This window comes from Dendronephthya gigantea, unplaced genomic scaffold (genome assembly GCF_004324835.1).
Source record: "Dendronephthya gigantea isolate DGI-Jeju-01 unplaced genomic scaffold, DenGig_1.0 000057F, whole genome shotgun sequence".
NCBI lineage: Eukaryota > Metazoa > Cnidaria > Anthozoa > Malacalcyonacea > Nephtheidae > Dendronephthya > Dendronephthya gigantea.
The window spans coordinates 838,714-852,518 of record NW_021163067.1 but is presented as its reverse complement, the minus strand read 5'-3'; the positions used below and the strand labels follow the sequence as shown (position 1 = coordinate 852,518).

The following is a 13,805-nucleotide window of genomic DNA, read 5'->3' as shown; positions in this document are numbered from 1 at the left end:
TGTATATGCTGAAAGAATACTCGGTCTCCGGGCTGTCCGAATTAAGCATTCGAACTCTGATCGACTCGCCGTGATTGTGTGTCGCCAATCGAAGCAGCTCGGGCTCGCTGTCCGCCGTCAGCGAGATCTCGCAGGAGTCGCCATCATATAGGTGAACGGAGGATTTCTCGACGCGGATCAAGCGACCTTTGGTGCAGTCTGCCGCCGGGATCGACCATGATGTCGGCAGCGGATCTTGTAACACCCTCTCGCGGAGATATGGTTCAAGGTATTTCAGGGTTGACGTCAATACAGCCGTAGGTGGCGCCATTGCGAGAGTAGGGACACTGAACAGCGGGGTGGTGTTGGCGAAATAAAACCATCGTTGTAAATTGGAGCTGCTTAGCCCGGCGAATTGTGTACGCAGGGTTTGCGCATACAGTTCGGTGCTTTCGCAGTGCATCGGTCTGTCCTTCAATAACACTGGCTCCCGTTCGTGGTCGTCCGACTCCAGGCCTTCGTAATAGCTAAACGGAAATATCATGCATGCAGTTATATGTTTCCGTTTTGGATCATAACATTAATATCCCGTGAACAGTAGCGGCTCTAGATGAACGGCCCCGGTTTCGGTATACGGGTACGGGTGGCCATATTTTGTTTGTTGGAATCAGTATCTTAATTGTTGTTTGCACGTTTCATGATGCAAATCATGCCTGCCTCAAGAGGCTAAAGTCTACTACTGCATGGAAAAGAATTGTCGAGTTGATATTGTCGAGGTAACACTGATGGAAATTCAGCGCGAACGAAATGAGGCTACCCGTACACGTATATGCCCGAACCTGGGTATCTTACAGTGATTACAGCCAAAACGAACGCTACGCGATAACAATAAGCAAAGGAGTGAAGAATTCTATAACTAATACCTCGAGTAACTTTCGTCGAACTTCACAACGTCGTTGCAATTTTCACAGGCACATCGCAGCAGTTCTTCCTTGTAGCGCTGGTAATGCAAGTCGTCGATTTCGCTCGCCAAGTCTTCGCAGAACCTGGTCGTATTTCCGTCTTTCGTCTCACCGTAGGACCGCACTATATTACCAATCAGGTGGTGGACGCAGGTCGTGATTGCGTTTGGCGTTATCGCAAGGTGGAATATCTTCTCTGCGACCGAAAGTTTGTCGTCATTCGAGAGGTCGTGCGAATGATGTTTAAGGCCGTTGACCAATGGCGGAGCCAATCTGTTTCGCCATCGATCCATCACCAACCAGAAGAAATAGATCTCAGCAGAATTCGGTGGTTTGTACCTGAGAGCTTTGGCGTATTTCTGTATCAATTGTACCTGTGTTTTGCTGGCGGGTTCGTGAGTCTGCGCTGTGAGTTTTTGTCGTGGCTCGTTCACATCGATTCGAAGGCTCAGAGGTGGTGGTGGTGGTGTTGTTGGTGGTGTTGTTGTTGGTGGTGTTGGTGGTGGTGGTGTTGGTGGTGGTGGAGATGATGTGTTTGTGGAAGCAGGCGGCGAACTGCTCTGAGAAGCCGACGATGGGCTGTTCGGTGGAGGCAACGGCAAAGGTGGCGGAGCAGTGTTCGCAGTTGGCCTCGGCGCGATCTTTCGCGGTGGCATTTTTCCGCTTTCGTGCTCGGCAGGACGTTTCCGTGAGCTCTGAAACGATGCGGTTTGTCGTCTCCGTTCCTGGCGATCGGTTACGTTCGGCTTCCTAACGTGACCAGGTTTGCCTTTTCCTAGTCCTTTCCCACGTGAGACGTTCCCCGTTTCCCTGCTCGTCCCCTCCCCAAGACTATCGTCGTCGCGTCTCCCCGTCGTCACATCGGGTAAGTTTTCCAGTTTCTTGTCAATGTTCTTCCGACCGAAAACTCCTGTATATCACGTAGAAATTCAAAGCAGCGATATGAATAATGGGGAAAAAGTTGAAGCGCTGTGCTATGATCAATACACAATATTCAGGTCAGTGATATTTCGCGGTCTCTATTTCAAAGTCATTCTCATTGTCTGATTCCAATTCTCCGAACGGTGATGGAAATTATTGGCAAACAAAATATCGATATTGTTGTAAACGAAGTAATTAAAGTCTCTTGCATGATCACGATTTTATCAACTTGAGGCTAGACGCCGGCCGGAAATGTGACATGAAAATTTTTTTAAAAAACTTGTATCTTGAGTGAACTGTTTATTTTCGGAGTATATGTTTGATATCAGTATAGTAATACTGCTCTGATTTTCCGAACGGTGATAGAAATTATTGGCAAACAAATATCGATATTGTTGTAAACGAAGTAAAGTCATTCGGATTTGCATGATAATGAATTTGAAATAGATAATAAATATATGTTTATATATATGAATGAATAACATTGATATTAACATTGATAAATTAAACAAAGTGAGGGCCTGTTTGATATCAGTATAGTAATACTGCTCTGATTTTCCGAACGGTGATAGAAATTATTCCACTGATTAGTAAAACATGGTGTCGATTTTTAGTTCCAAATTTTTGCTTTGGTTATAACTTTTGATCGACACCATGATCGACTTTTGGTCTTTTCATATGTTTATATATATATATGAATGAATAACATTGATATTAACATTGATAAATTAAACAAAGTGAGGGCCGTATGTAAAACTAAAACAAAATTAATACTGGTTTCCTAAAACTATAGTCACCCATATATCATACGGTATTATTTGAAACTTACCCGAGTCCTTCTCGAAAAGCGAAATGTAAAACGCGCGAAAGAGTTCTGTCAAAACGCGCAAACTTCTTTCGTTGTCTCCGAGAGTTTTTACGTTCTTCTTTATAGATTTATGAATCTCTTCGACATGACGAAGAACACTTGCTTCCATCGTAAAGCTCGAGGTGAACGGATTAAAGAGTAAAGTGTGACTGTCTAAAGCTTAGGCCGATAGGATTTAGGTGATGCGCTGATGCCAACGGGTCAAATGACGTTTGCATTGGCAAGGCGAGTCAAATCGTTACCAGCGAGTCTCATATAGATATCGTATTACATTGTGTAAAAAAACGCGTAGATTCGCCTAGTGTATAAAAAAGTCTTTTTTTTACCAAAATCGATGCCATGCAAACAAGTTTAAGCGACGATAAAATATTGTCAAATGACCGAAGAAAAACAATCCTATTTTGTGGAATATAAATAAGCGGCATGTATCGCCTATCGGAATTGCTTGTCTAAGAATAAAGCGAGGGAAGGGCTGGTTGTGTTCAAAGCACTTATGTTCCAGTTTTACTAATTGAAAATCGTGACAAATAACCGTCAGTGATATTTCTTGCCTGCTTTAAAAAAAAAGTTTGGTCCAGTGTATTTAATTAATTTATATATAGTTCAGAACCGCGCGAAAATATTGCGCATGCGCTTGGTCTAATCTATAATCATCTTTGGAAATATACTATTCATTTCATGTTTCAGTTTACTATCGGAACAAAATAAAACCCAATTATCCTGCATCGCGTGCACGGCTGATACAGATTCAATCGCGAAGAAATTGGCAGAGACAGGTATATATGTGATATATAATTTCCTATGTTTTCAACTTGTGTATTTATCAAATAAAACCGCGTGCCCCCTCCCAGATTTTTCGCACCCGCGCGTAGTCTGATCAGGTGTTTGCTATTATTTACATACAAAAGCAACGAAGGAGACTATTCAACTTCTCGGCACAAATTCAAGCTTATTTTCATTAATAAAATATGGTATGTTGCGTTTTAAAAAGATTGTCTGCACAGATTTTCGAAATATCTCATGAGCATGTGAAAGGAAAGGCTCTGATTGGTCTTCCTAGGACATCACCGAACGATGTCCTAGAATGACCAATCAGAAGCCAGCTGATGATATCATAGGTCATAATGGCCATAGAGATTATATTAAATAACACTGTTATTTATAATCTCTATGCTAATGTACTTGCTTTATTTTCTTTAAAGTCAAAACAAGTCTTTATGTTGCATTCTTCCCAGTTTACATGCACTAATTTAAGTACAAATTAAGGGCACCGCCATTTAATAATGCCTTTGTTCACTCCCTCATCAATGTTGACCATCATTGACCTATATATAATTAGGTGTTAAAGAAATAGGTTAATACCTATCTGTGTTGTGTATGATTAAATTATCATTATATGTGTGATATATAAGACCACCATGCACAAATGTCATATTGCTTGTGAAAAGTTAATTATTAACCCTAGAAATTATCAACCCCAACAGAGTTGTACTTGCAATTTTCAACATTGCCAGTTGATCTTCATGAAATTATATCATCTTTTCAGCAGCAGTTCTCAGGCGATTACCTCTCCGGCCAACTGATGGATGCATGGTATGTGGTACATTACATATGTCAATTAATGAATTATGAATAAGAAACATATATGCCTGTGTACGTGTCAGTGGACATCGGCGATCGCTAGCCTCCAATTTATTATGTTCCCCCAACGAAGTGTTTGAAACGAGATTAGTTGTATTAATTATCATTATATATACATGTGTGATATATAAGACCACCATGCACAAATGTCATATTCCTGCCTTCTGCAGGCATCCATTTGCAAGACGCAATCCTATTCTATCCGTTCAGCAAAGTAACATAAACATGATTTCAGATATAGATGGACTCCTCTAATTCTGGTTGCCTTATTTTAAGCAATTCTCTGAGCAATTGCATGCCAAGTTCCCCAGGGCTCATTGCAACCTTTCAAATCATTCCCTGCACCAGGGTGGGTGTGGTTTATTGCTCGAACGCAACCTGTCTGCCTTCTGCAGGCATCCATTTGCAAGACGCAATCCTATTCTATCCATTCAGCAAAGTAACATAAACATGATTTCAGATATAGATGGACTCCTCTAATTCTGGTTGCCTTATTTTAAGCAATTCTCTGAGCAATTGCATGCCAAGTTCCCCAGGGCTCATTGCAACCTGTCGCCTGCAGAGATAAATTTGCAAGACAACATTCTGATCAACGTTTTTGACAGGCCATCATGCACTCACCTTACATGAGTAGGGCTTTTAAAAATGGCTTAATAGCTACATATGTAACCATCTCTTCTATGTTTGTGATTAAGAACCACCACAAATGTTATATTGCTTGTGAGAAATTAATTATTAGCCCCAAAATAATATAACTATAAAATAGATTTCTTAAGTTTTATTTTCGTTATTGCTTACACGTTTTTCTATTCTTACTAAGGTTTTAAATTTGTCTCTTATTTGTTGTTTTGTGAATTCTTTTGCAGAAGGACACAATTTCCAATAATTGCTGTTGTTCAAAGCTGTAATTAATATTTTAATGGGTAAGTTCTCGTCTCGTCGCAAATTGGCGACTGCGGTTTTGAATTGTTTTTCTTCGGTGGCAGACATTTTTCTTCTAGTTCTCCTAGTTGCAAACATCGGTCGTGATGAACAATTTGGCGTTTCTTGCTGGGGGGAAATTGGCTCGTTTTCCACTAACGGCACAGTTGGAAGTGTAGTTTCAGGTCGTGTGAGAGAATCTTTCACGTTCCCATGAACTTGATTTCGAATGAATTGATATGCGCTGACTGCATCGTCAGTTTTATCAGTCAGAGCATAGTAATAATTTTCTTGTATGATTGCATGGCGACTTTAGTAATTATAATAACTTGTAGGTACACCACGTAAGTATTAAATACTGCAAAGCTTTCGGTCCGTTAACCCGGACCTTCATCAGTGCAATTACTTGAATACACGTTTGCGCGTCACTTAAATATCATGTTAGTCGTGATTAGTTTGCTCGCGCTATTAATTAAACGGTTTCATTTAATTAAGTTCTAATTAATGCGCGCGCCCTAGACAAGTATTTGACTAAGAGACACCGAAAAGAGCACGCCACGTACTATTAAGTGGCTTTTCCTCTTGGACGATAGTTTGATGTTTATAAATTTCAATAGATTCTCTCATTTTACGAGAGACAGTAAACTTATCGTTTGCTAAAATGGTAGCATCGTTCCATTTAATGCGATGATCATAAGTCCATGCATGGTGAGCTACTGCAGACTTATCCAGTTTACCTTTCTCGCAGTTCGTCTTATGTTCTTTAAGACGTATTGAGAGATTTCTACCGGTCTCTCCAATGTAAACCAAACCACATTCACATGGAATGCGGTACACACCAGGTTTCTGTTGTTCATCGACGCCATCCTTGTGTGTGTAAAGAGCGCGAAACAATTTGTTATTGCTAGAATGGTAAACTTGTATTCCAACTTCTTTTAAAATCCTAACGATTTTATATGAAGCTGAGCCAATATATAGTAAACAGACAGAGGATAGATATTCCGTGTCTTGCCTCTGTCTTTGCTGTTCATTCATAGCATGTTCTATGAATTTCTTAGGATAACCATTCATGTGCAGAACATCCTTCAAATGCTTTAACTCTGAGTCAATGCTATTTGAATCACAAATTGTTTTGGCACTGAAACCGTTTAATTAATAGCGCGAGCAAACTAATCACGACTAACATGATATTTAAGTGACGCGCAAACGTGTATTCAAGTAATTGCACTGATGAAGGTCCGGGTTAACGGACCGAAAGCTTTGCAGTATTTAATACTTACGTGGTGTACCTACAAGTTATTATAATTACTAAAGTCGCCATGCAATCATACAAGAAAATTATTACAGAACTCTATGGAGAGTATTTTCATAAATCATTTAAACGACTTGACCGGCTTTCACAACAACGCTCAAGATTAATCAACAACTTAACCTTCCTGAAAAGGTGTCGAGACAACGAAGTTGTTCCGAAAGGTTTGCGTATGTTTAATTGTTTCCATACTAAGCATGCAGGCAAAATCTTGAAGAAAGCCGAGTTGGCACTGTTACGAGAAAGAATTGCTTGGACGCGTAAACAACTAAGCGGAGTGGATGACAACATCGCTACTCTTACAGAAGAACTTTGGTTAACTTTTGAAGAAGAACATTTTGCTGTTGCAAAAAGAATGATAGATGCTTCTTTTACGCGTACCTTTAATAAAGCTCGCTCAACACAGATCGCCAAATACACAAGATTGACGTCCGAAAGATCAAAAGATAAAAGAAGACAAGAAGATTTGGCTGTTGACACTCTAAGACGCACTGTTGTTAACCAAAGTGCGCGAAAACTTATGCCGGTTGAAGAAGAAGTCTTGGCATTGGGTTTAAATTTCGCTGTTGTACCACGCAAGATTCCTAAAGAAGAAATCGTTCAACATCTGGAACCAAAGTTGAATCATCTCAGAGATGATATAGCATCCAACATTCGTGTTAAAGTAACTGAGGTCTTGCGACGTACAACTTTACCCAAGTCTAATCTTTCCAAGGAGCAGAAGGATGCAGTGAGGAACCTAAGGGCAGATAAGTCTATACATATTTTAAAGGCTGATAAGGGTAATGCTACGGTTTTATTAAATCGTGCAGAGTACGAAAGTAAAATCCATGCTCTTCTTGAAACTCCAACATATAAAGAGCTAAAACGTGATCCTACAGCCAATATTGAACGTAAAGTATGTTCTAAACTATCTGAACTTAGGAAATCAGGTATTTTGTCTCAAAACCTTCATGATTATTTGAGACCTTCATGTAGTGTGTGCCCAAAATTTTATGGTTTACCCAAAATACATAAATCAGGTGTACCTCTTAGGCCTATAGTTGCATCCCAAGGTTCACCGACTTATAATTTAGCTAAATATCTTGCTAGAATTTTAAAACCAGTTGTTGGTCAAACTGAACATCATGTAGTTAATTCTAAAGAATTTGTTACGAATATGCAAGATGTTAGATTAGGTAAAAATGAAATTCTTGTCAGTTTCGACGTAGTTAGTTTATTTACTAATGTACCAGTAGATGAGGCGTGTAACATTGCGAAAGACAGGCTGCTTTCAGATGATACCCTCTCTAAAAGGACTAGCCTTTCTCCTGAGAGTATATATGAACTACTGAAATTGTGCCTGAATACAACTAGTTTTCAGTGGCGGGAGAAATACTACGAGCAAACTCATGGTGCTCCTATGGGTAGTCCCTTATCACCAGTTATGGCTAATTTATTCATGGAAGAATTTGAAAAGAAAGCTATAGCTACAGCATGTTTAAAACCTGGTTTCTGGTTTAGATATGTAGATGACACATTAAGTAGTTGGTCGCATGGTTTAGAAAATTTGAATAAATTTTTAGATCACATTAATAGTATACACCCTTCAATTAAATTCACATTAGAAATACAGAAAGATAACTCTATATCTTTCTTAGATATCTTATTTGATGTAAAAGAGAACGGGACTTTGGGCCATAAAGTTTATAGAAAACCAACACACACTGACAGATATCTGAATTATAGTTCATTTCACCATCCTAGCATTAAAAGATCAGTATGCAAAACATTAATCAACCGTGCCAAAACAATTTGTGATTCAAATAGCATTGACTCAGAGTTAAAGCATTTGAAGGATGTTCTGCACATGAATGGTTATCCTAAGAAATTCATAGAACATGCTATGAATGAACAGCAAAGACAGAGGCAAGACACGGAATATCTATCCTCTGTCTGTTTACCATATATTGGCCCAGCTTCATATAAAATCGTTAGGATTTTAAAAGAAGTTGGAATACAAGTTTACCATTCTAGCAATAACAAATTGTTTCGCGCTCTTTACACACACAAGGATGGCGTCGATGAACAACAGAAACCTGGTGTGTACCGCATTCCATGTGAATGTGGTTTGGTTTACATTGGAGAGACCGGTAGAAATCTCTCAATACGTCTTAAAGAACATAAGACGAACTGCGAGAAAGGTAAACTGGATAAGTCTGCAGTAGCTCACCATGCATGGACTTATGATCATCGCATTAAATGGAACGATGCTACCATTTTAGCAAACGATAAGTTTACTGTCTCTCGTAAAATGAGAGAATCTATTGAAATTTATAAACATCAAACTATCGTCCAAGAGGGAAAGCCACTTAATAGTACGTGGCGTGCTCTTTTCGGTGTCTCTTAGTCAAATACTTGTCTAGGGCGCGCGCATTAATTAGAACTTAATTAAATGAAACCGTTTAATTAATAGCGCGAGCAAACTAATCACGACTAACATGATATTTAAGTGACGCGCAAACGTGTATTCAAGTAATTGCACTGATGAAGGTCCGGGTTAACGGACCGAAAGCTTTGCAGTATTTAATACTTACGTGGTGTACCTACAAGTTATTATAATAACAGAGCAGTAGTTGTCTGAAGTTTGTGGCAAGTGACTCATTGCATTAGCCAGTGGAATCTTTGTATGGTACAAGTATCATTGCGAGATATTTCCCGCTGCGCCGTTACTACGGTCTTGCGAATAATCGTGGCTGTGAATGTAGCTTTTGAATTGGGACAAAGGCGCGTCGCGAGATTGTTTACACGACACGTTACTTTGCCACCAATTAACTGTTTCCCAGCCGTTGTGATAAAGAAGTGATTGTTCCGCGCTTTACCTTGCGATGAATATGTTGCATACCTCGGCCGTAGGTATCTGAGATACTTGGTCGCCATAGAAAAGTCGCATTCACTCCAAACTAATGGTGCTGGACCGTTGCTGGAAGTTTTGTGCTTCCACGAATGGGTTACCATCAGCGAATTGCCTTCGTCCGTTTCTCGCCTTTCTGCCACACGAAACTCATCCACGGTTAAGTTGGAAATCGCGCCGGGTCGCTGCGCATTTCTCAGAAGCAGAGAAAGCATAAGGTAATCCCTGAATTCGTTGAAGATCTCTTCCGTGATTATCGACTGGGACGATACCTGGAGGAAATTATTTCGAATACTTATAGATTCTTCGCAATTGAGCACAGTTTGGTATTGTTCCGCCGTAATCAAATTCTGCCTTTGTTTAGCTGAAGCTCGTGCGATCTGCGCCGTTTATCCTTGTTGATGATTTTTCCCCAATTTTTTATCTTTAGGATTGCTGCTTCTATGCTGTTCAAGTCATCTTGGTCGAAGTCCATCAAGCATTTCAATTGGAGATTGTGTGCTTTAGCAAACTTTAGAAAAGACATATAAGAGCAACTGTAATGTGCTAATGTGCCAGGTTGCTTCGGAACTTCTCTTAAGTAGTTGCCCTCGAAGAAAGTCCTCCTAATTATTCCGACCGTCTCCTCCTTCCAAAGAAGCGAGCAATCGTTCACCGTTTGGTCAACCTGAAAAAGTAACTTTCCAACGTTGCTCACTTCTTCTCTGCTGTAGCTTTTTTTACCCCCGTCGAAGCTTTCCAAATAGTTCTGAAAGAGTTTTAGGACCGGGTTTTTTTTTACCCTCGTTGCTAGCTCCCCCCTCTCCGGGTCTTTAGGTGCCAGAGGGCCGTGACTGGGCTGTGGGAAGGCGCATTTTCTATTCCTCGCCCGTCTCCGGATTCCTCGCCACTCTCTCGCTTTGCACATCAGACTACAGAATGGGGATTAACCATTTATTACTTAAATTTGTAAATTTAGGTTTTGAGTTTTACATCATCGAGTTTTCGTACTTACGAACAATCCTCTGATCCTTTTTGTATTTTATGGTAATTGCAAATATGTGGGCCATCTTTACCAACGTCCGGGTGCAATTCTCGACAACGCAAGGCTCCAAGATTGCAAGTTTGCCGCCTTGGTTTTTGCCTTTTCGCTGCAACCTTGCTGTGTTGCGGGCCTTTTCTTGCGTATATCCGTGGATAACTTTTAAATGCGTTGGTAATGTTGCCCTATTTTTTCCACATTCAGGGCATCTTTTTTTTATCTAAAAGAAAATTAAATGTAGCTAACTGCTTTAGAAATAGGATACATGAAAAATAAAAGTGGAACATTTTAACGTTTTCACCATTTAAAGAGTTTCTCTGGTAATGGTGCACGAATATAATATACTCACCCTATCTTGTTTTTGCTTGGCCTTCGCAGACACCTCGTTCTCCTGAAAAGTTGAAATGCCGAAAAAGTTTACAGTTTAGGCGCTGCGGTGTACCCAGCATTATAACTTAACGTTAATCATTATAATTTTGCACATCCTGATTCCAAATGCATACCTCATTTTCCACACTGTGCAATGATGTACCGACTTTCGGCTCTTCGTGTGTATTTTCCATTGTTTAAAAAACTGTGCTGAATTTAAATTCTTCACAAGTTCTTTGCCGTCATTAAGTTTTGTTCGCGTCGTGAACAATGCTCAATTAAATGTAATTAATAATTATCAGAATCGAACTTTTTATCACACGTCATGAACTCACTCCATATATAAATATATAGTTCAGTGAAACGTCAGACTCCTTATTACGTATACAGATCAGTAAAATTTTATATAAATAAAATGAAAATTTTGCTTTTGAAAGAAGTTAATTGATGTGTTTTCTTCCCTGCAACCAATGACTAATTCGCCGTCTTTGTCTCTCTAATTTCGGGAGAGATATAATAGTTTCAGAATTCAACAACGAAATAGAGGAGGTTGGTTATGTTGATTTTTTTTATTCGAGATTGTTTTTGTCTGTCAATGTCAGTAGAATTGATTAATGAAATGGATGGTTTATTGCATAAATATTCTGTAGTGCAAATCTCGGGAAGCGAACGTGAATTGTTTAAATTTCTCCTGTCGAGAACTTGAAAATTGCTTAAATTGAACATGGTGATTTGGCAAGTAACACCAATCGAACACTAATTGCCAATCAGCCACGTCACAATCGGGGGGGCGTTTTCAATATATCGAACGAGATCGCTCAAAATTCGTGAATCGGGATGCTTTGCTCGCTTCAGGACAAATGACAAATCATTTTTTTGAAGCAAATGCAATGATTCGAACGAGAGACGAAGCCTCTATATAATTTTTTATATTTGCGAACATGTTTGTGATGGTATATAGGCAAAGCATGGTGTGTTGTATATGTTAGTGACGACTTCATCTATCTTTGCCTTTACTATCAATGTATGTTGCCGGGCAAAGGAACTGCAGTGGAAAATGAGAAAGGTTAGGGTTAGGGTTAGGGTTAGGGTTTCGGTTAGGAAAAGAAATACGTCAGCGATAAACGCTTTTGGAAAGTGGTTATCAAACTTTAATTGGTCTCCATTGTATCACACTACATCTTGCGAAGACAAATTGAACATCTTCCATGATACTATTGAAGCAGGGATGGATATTTTCTTTCCATTAAAGCTCATAAAAATTCACAATCGCGATAAGCCTTGGATAACTGCTAAGTTTAAGAAATTAATTCGTGATAGACAAAAAGCGTTTCATCAAGGAAATTCTTTCGTGTATAAGCAGTTGCGCAATAGAGTGAAGAGAGAAGTGTCAAAACTCAGATCATCTTATCTTGAAAGGAAACTTAACCACCTTGCGTCAAATCCAAACCCGAAAAAGTGTTGGGACTCAGTTAAAAAATTAGCAGGCTACAACAAAAGGACTCAAAGTCCTGTGACCCTTATGGGTACTGATAATCAACCACTGACTGGCGTCGCACTTGCCAATAAAGTTAATGAGGAATTTTCTAAGATCTCCCAAGAGTATGCTCCTCTCCAACAACTTCCTACAAACAGCAACGTTGGCGATCTTCCTACAGAGTATATAATTAAGGAGGAAGAGGTTTTCAATGCGTTATCCTCTTTGGATGTCTCCAAGTCCTCTGGCCCGGATGATATCCCGAAATGGGTATTGAAATGTTATTCATCATTACTGGCGTTGCCGATAACATCAATTTTTAATGCGTCTATCCAATCTGAACACGTCCCAAGTCGTTGGAAGCGTGCTAATATTATCCCTATCCCGAAATCGCATAATGTTAATGATGTTAACCAGGACTTGAGACCGATTTCCCTTACTCAAACGTTATCAAAGTGTTGCGAGCGTTTTGTTGCCGATTGGGTTCTCACTTGTATACGCGATAGAATCGACAGGCGGCAGTTTGGATCTTTGAATGACTCATCTACTACGCATGCATTGGTCACCCTTATTCACCTTCTGTTGCAGGAAACTGATGGGACTGGCAACTCGGTTAGAGTACTTCTTATCGATTTCTCCAAAGCTTTTGATCGAGTCGACTATCATATCTTGCTCGAAAAAATGGCTAATTTGGAAATTGATAGATAGATAGATAGATAATTTTAATAGTTTCTCCCAGAAGGGTTTTTCAGAACCTATTTACAATATTTAAGAAATAATTATATTATATGGATAATTTACAATTAAAACTAAACTATGTTTAATAGAATGTTAAAAAGCTAATAGTATTTACAATGTCGATAACAGGCTAAAATGACAGTAAATGATCTTTCAAATGAGTTTTAAAAGTCTTAAGTGATGTACATTCCTTCAGTTTACTATCTAGGTTGTTCCAAATCACAGCTCCTCTATACGCAAATGACCGTTGACCTGTACTTGTTTTGAACCGGGGTATTTGTACTAAGTTGCAATACCTAGTTGACCTATTATGAATAGAAGTTCTCTTCTCGAACATATCACAGAGGTATTTTGGCGCTAAAGTGTTCATACATTTATAAGTCATAACCGCATCACGGAAATAGAGCAATTTGTCGACAGTCAGCCACTCCAGATCTTTAAGTAATGGGGTTACATGATCATATTTCTTAGATCCTGTGATTATTTTACTTGCAAAATTTTGAACCGATTGAAGTTTCTTCATGTTAGCATTTGTTGTATTTGACCACACTGTGGAGCAATATAACATTTTATTGATCACTAACGAGGATATTATCATGGTGAGTGTGCTCTTATCGAAGTTGTTTTTAACTCGGTTTATCTGGCACAATTTGTGGAGGCAAGATGATACTACTTTAGAGATATGTTTGTCATAACTTAGGTGTTT

The 13,805-nt window shown here is 39.3% G+C and overlaps 1 long non-coding RNA gene across 2 annotated transcripts; it reads left to right on the top strand.

Annotated features, from left to right (window-relative positions):
* Positions 1–4,960: 4,960 nt before the first annotated feature.
* LOC114529582 lies at positions 4,961–10,491 on the top strand. 2 transcript variants are annotated; one of them, XR_003687649.1, is made up of 2 exons: positions 4,961–5,294; positions 9,925–10,491. It is a non-coding gene; the product is annotated as an uncharacterized LOC114529582 (long non-coding RNA). The 2 variants fall into 2 exon arrangements; XR_003687648.1 differs by lacking the exon at positions 4,961–5,294 and adding an exon at positions 9,212–9,712.
* The last annotated feature ends 3,314 nt before the right edge of the window (positions 10,492–13,805 follow it).